Raw genomic sequence first — 6675 nt, 5'->3', positions numbered from 1 at the left:
AGAAGAGCAAAAAGTTCAACTCAAAATTCACACTACGGAAGTATATTAAAATTTCTTTTATAGAATTCTCAATGATAGACAGCAACTCAGCAACTACTCAGCTTATTTAAATGATTTCTACCAAGAATCAAACAATAGTATTGAATCATGAAGATTAGCACTTGGATTTCTATGCAGCGACCAAGAATCAAAACTAAAACACAGAGAACTTATAAAGGTTTAGATAGGAATTAAAACGACTATCACATCAAAATCTGCGAAAAACATGACATACCCTCTTCAAAATAATGGTAAACCACAAACATTCATCACTTTCTTGTCTATATATTTTCATTCAATTCTAATAACATCCAATCTTGCTTCTACACAACAAATATGTATGTCACTTAAATAAACTGTTCAAATTAAAAAGGGAAAACACAAGCATCCATGTACTTGCTTGTGTCATATACAAAAGTGCATTCATTAAGCGGCTATCAATAAAAGAAACATAACAGCATAAGCTATTCAATCTCACACACAATGCTCACAACAAAAAGTATTAAAAATGCTTAATAAATCACCAGCAATATCTCAAAAACATTCATCGGCACCCAACTTAAATACATACTTTTAACCAAAAATGAACGAGTTAATGGTGAAAAAGTGCATCTGGAAAAATAAACTAGAGATCAATAAGCATCAAACAAATAAAGAAAACGTAATCATACCAGTTAGAACTTGGGAAAGTACGTATAGGAAATTAGGAATACTTTTATAAATATTAATGTATGATGACTGATTAGCCTAATACAAGAAAAAATGAATAAAGAAGACAACCATGCAGTTATAAAAATAAGAAAGAATCCATTATGATTTGCAACCAACAGCTTGTTAATTGTGGAAAAGATAGCAAAATACAAAGTTCTAAATTCACAAAGGGTTCATATGATGTTCCAAAGAGACAAATTTTATATCCATCTCAAAAAGTATCCATTATTTAGAAAGATATATATAAAGAGAACATAACTACCAAACCGCTAAATTATATCCTCTAAACCTAAGCAAAAAACAAAGAAACCAAACTTCATTCTTAGACAGAATCAAACCCATAATCCGGAACAGCTGCTTCCTCATCATCCTGCTCCTCTAAAAGCTCTGACTGTCTTTCCTGCTGCTGTTCAAGCCCCTGTTCCACTGCACTAGCAACCTCAGCATCAACCACCGGAGCCTGTTCTTCTGCTTCAGCAAACGCACCAACCGTTGCATCAATCACATACTTCACAATACCCTCATCCTCGCTTATATCCATATCATCCTTCTCTTCTTCAGCCCTAACACCGAAAGCCAGTCTACAAGCACTGCATCCACGCCTAAATCTGGATGGCTCACCTTGAACACCTACGTATCTTATCATTCTCACAGGCTCTTCGTCCTCATCAGGATCGCTGTGTACTTTAATTGGAGAATCATAGTTACTTCCAAGATCAGATTCTTTACCCTTACTCCCATGTTTCACCTCCTTGCCCCTCCTCTTCCTCTGTGCAACTTCAGCGCACTTGGCTAACTGCACATCACAGTCCTTCATTTCATCCATCAATTCATCAAGCTTCTTTGTAGCCTCGCTTCAAACTTCCGCAATAGCCACATATTGGCCACGCAGATTATATTTGCGCTTCTCTAGAAATTTTCGGTACTAATCACCAAAAATAGTATCATCATCCTCATTTCCAGCCATGGCCGTAAGTTAATTTTCAATTGAAAGAAAGCAAAAATAAAATTGGAGGAAAAATAGGGGATTTCGCTTTTGACGGAATACAGAACAAGGAAGACGAAAACAAAAGGCAAGGGTTTCCAATTTTCAACATAATCAAACAAATTTCGAGAACCGTGTGACGATCAGTTCTCCCTTTAATTACACTGCAAATCGTCGCTTATAAAAACTCGCGTCTTTTCATTAGTTAATCATACCATGCAAAAGAAGTCGTACTATTTCAAACAACATACCTTTCCGAGCAAACACTTCACTTAAATCATACATATAAATAACTTCAAAATAAATACCGTTTTCCCAACACTATATGTGTGCCAAAGTATAAATAAATTTTAAAACAACTTTTACCAATACTTGTAAGTAAATTATACTTTATACGCATAATAATAATTTTAAACCATTTTTAGCCGATTCTTATATTTTTTTAGAAAAAAATTTTAAAAACTTTTAAAAATACCTAACTCATATTATAGATCAAACCAATTCCACAACTCATATCAACTAACCAGCATAGTAACCATAACACTACTTTTGTCCCTTCAATAATGGGCCCAATTTACAACCAAAGCCCAATCAATATGCAATTGTCAACAACCTACAAACCTTTTCATTTCTACTTAAAAACATTCTACAATTAAAGATAATGCTAATGCCTTTGAATAACTAATATACTATATTTACTTATAATATAACCTCTGTGACACTTTACATTTAGCAACATTATTATCACTTATGTGGTATATAAAAGCAATAATAATAAAAATAAAAATAAGGAAATATTAATTAATTTAGCATATACATAACCATACCATTATTATATATCCTTAAAATTATCACAAACAATTCATCAATTTTCCCTTCTCAATAATACCTAACCCAATTTGGACGTCCTTTATAAAATTTAAAAAGCTATACAATATAACTTAATAATCATCATATGCTATTCATTTCATAATACAACCACATCAAAATTATGCAGAACTATCGCGCGCGTAGCGCGCGAGAGGGCGACTAGTTTGGCAAAAAGTGACCCCGATGTATAGTAAATAATTGTACATCGGCTGTATACAAAAGTTATTGAAACATAACCCGTGCATCGCACGGGCTTCACACCTAGTCAATCAATATACTCTACTAAAGCGCTAGCAGATGAACGATAAGCTGACATTTGTCGCTCTCCCATTGGCTAGCGCATTGTATGGTATATCTTTTTCAAAATATATATAAATATATATATATATATATATATATATATATATATATATATATATATATATATATATATATATATATATATATATTTTAAAAATAAAATATGTGATATCAAAGATTACAAGAATCTTTTTAGTTGATTGGAATTTTGAGCATGTGTAGCACCATTCATGGACTAAACCATATAAACCATATAAAGACGGAGAATTAGACGGAGAATTAATTAACAATGAAAATATCCAATAATTACAATTGTTGGAAAGCAGTTTACAATATTACCTATATTAATTAATAATAAAATTCCAATTACGAGTAGTAAATTTACAATATACATACATAATCCTTCCATATGGGGTATATAGAGATTAAAATCTATTCGTAATTCACCAACATAACATCATAGAGATTAAAATCAATCCTTTCACCATTCACCAACATCAAACCAATTTTAATAAAAATCAACAAATAATTTCAACAATTAATTCCTATTTCTATAGTTGTATTGTAAAATAAAATCAACCAATTTTACCTTCACGGCGTCGGCTCTTCGTGGGCTTCCTCGCCGAGAGAAGAGGGATGTCGGCTGAGTAGATCGATGAGAGATAAGTGATTCACCGATTTTCTTTTTCTGTTTTGTTTGAGCGATGGATTCTAAGAGGGTTTTCAATTTTGTCTGAGATTTATTTATGCCTCAAATTTATGCTCCTAGTATTTATGCTCCCTCAAAATTGGGTTTATTGGATTTGGGCCTGGCCCAAAGTATTTGACCAAATATCTATATCCCACGCTTCACACTTTCCTATTCCTAACTTCTCCTACTTTTCTCGAAAATTTTGATTATATCTAATTTTGGTGGGTTTTATATTCAATAAAATACTCTTTGTTTCAAAACAAAATTAAATATTATTTTAGAGTTTTTCTTAGCACTATTAATCTTTTTTTATATCTATCTATCCTACTAAAGCAAAGTCCAGAATTAATATATTTTCCCTCCTAATTCCCCTACAAATCCCGCCCAAACTTTTTTTTTTTGCCTCTTAACCTCACCTATAAATTATCCGTCAATTATCAAATAACATGAAATAAATCGTAAATTAACAAATTATGTTTACAATTTGTAAATTAACAAATTACGTGAAACAAGTTATTTTGAAAACATGGTTAGATAAAACTGTTAGTTGATTTATATACAAAACAAATATAATTAGTATTAGGGAAAAAAAACATGTAACCACCAAAAAAAAAAAAAAAAAAAAAAACCCTTTACTTAAAAAAAAATTTCCAATCCAATAAACAAAACACGAAATAAATAAAACTATATAATTTCTACTTATAAAACAAAAAGATGTTTTCGATTTAATTAGGATCTAAGCTACAATTATTATTTGACCCTAATCCTATTTTAATAAACATATAAATGTAACTTGATAATCCTATTATATAATGCCAAAAGTTGGTTTGAAATATTGGGGTACACTCCTCATAACACAAACAATTTTTTATCCGAGCATTTGCTCGGGCCATAATCTAGTATATAATAATACAAGTAAATTATTATTTTATGATTTAAAGGATTGAATTTTTTTAAAATTTGATAATATTAACTGTATTTATTATCGATCTAATTTAAGTAGTGATTCAAAATTTTGTAATGATTACATTAATTTTCGACAAATATTTATGTCTATGCTATTGTATATTAAAGGTCTATTTACATTTACTGAAAATTCCTGAACTAAACTGAAATTGAGATGAAAATCTAAACTAATATCTAATATATATATATATATATATATATATATATATATATATATATATATATATATATATATATATATATATATATATATATATATATATATATATATATATATAAAGGAGTAAAATCCGAGAGCATACGGCGCGCCACCTCATCAAAAAGAATTTCTAAGCCAATAAGATTCAAGATAATTAATTTCTTTTACCTTTAAATAATTAAGATGACACGTAAGATTTATTGGCCAATAAGATTAAATTAACATGACACGTAAGATTAATTGACCAATAGAATTAAATTAAGAAGCCACATAAGATTAATTGGCCAATAGGATTGAGATTAATTAGTTTTTATTTTATATATTATATATAGAATTAGGATTACAAAAGATAAGATTTTTATTTTATTAATTTTTTTTTATTATTCTCCTAATCCTAATCTAACTATTTCTCAATATTAAATTAAGAACAATATTGTTACGAAATCTTTTATAATTCTTGAATCATTGAAATCAGCTTGAAAAATGCTTTAAAATAAGATTCATATGTCATATACTTTTTAGATGAAATGATGAATGGTAAAATTGTATCTAAGAATAAATGGCCTGCTAAAGAACATGCAACGGGGCGAAAACTAAATCGGTTCAAAACCGAAAACCGAACCCAAATATAAATATTGTTTTATTGTTTTTGCATCTTTTTTTTTTATTAAAAAAAATAATCGGTTTGGTTTGGACCTAAAATTTTGGAAATTTTGGTTTTCTGTTTGGATTCGGTTTTCAGAGCCTAAAAACTGCACACTGAACTCCCAACCGGATTATTAATATAGGTCCAGTACTTAATTTGTTGCTTAAATATATTTAATTTTTGGAATAAAATGTTGATGAAATTAACTAATTATGCTCATGCGACTGATAATGACTTATTATTTGACTAAACATGACTAATTATGCAACGTTTAATGTGTGAATTTGTTATGTTAATTTAGGTGTTAATTATCATTACTCAAAATTGCAGTTCGGTTAGGATCCAAAGAGTGAGAATCACATTTTAACAGTTTTGAAAAAAGACATAAAATTAGTTTAGTTCTATTATATATGTTCAGTTCAAATTAATTCAGTTTAGTTCGGTTCAAGAGTTTTAAAATCTTAATTTATTTTTCTCATAAGCAGTTAATTTCATCTCAATTCAGATTAGTTCAGTTCAGTCCAGTTCAGTTCATGAGTTTTCAGTAAACGTAAATAGGCCCTTAATATACAATAATATAAACGACATAATTTTATTTGACAAAAATTAATATAACCATGAAATTGATCCAAACCATTACAAAATCTTTAATAATAAATTTGGAATCAATACTTAAAATAAAACTCTAAAATAATATTTGTCATATTTGTTTTTAAATAACGAGTATTTATTCAATGTAAAACATAATAAAATTAGATAATAGTATAGTATAAAATATTTATCAAAAACTATTATGATCATAAAATTGACCCAAATTTTGGAAATTTTGGTTTTCTGTTTGGATTCGGTTTTCAGAGCCCAAAAACTGCACACTGAACTCCCAACCGGATTATTAATATAGGTCCAGTACTTAATTTGTTGCTTAAATATATTTAATTTTTGGAATAAAATGTTGATGAAATTAACTAATTATGCTCATGCGACTGATAATGACTTATTATTTGACTAAACATGAATATTTATGCAACGTTTAATGTGTGAATTTGTTATGTTAATTTAGGCGTTAATTATCATTACTCAAAATTGCAGTTCGGTTAGGATCCAAAGAGTGAGAATCACATTTTCACAGTTTTGAAAAAAGACATAAAATCAGTTCAGTTCTATTATATATGTTCAGTTAAATTTAATTCAGTTTAGTTCGGTTCAAGAGTTTTAAAATCTTAATTTATTTTTCTCATAAACAGTTAATTTTATCTCAATTCAGTCCA

Source organism: Chenopodium album, chromosome 6 (assembly GCF_948465745.1).
Source record: "Chenopodium album chromosome 6, dcCheAlbu1.1, whole genome shotgun sequence".
NCBI lineage: Eukaryota > Viridiplantae > Streptophyta > Magnoliopsida > Caryophyllales > Amaranthaceae > Chenopodium > Chenopodium album.
The sequence above is the reverse complement of the archived record's forward strand: the minus strand, read 5'-3'. Positions refer to the sequence as shown.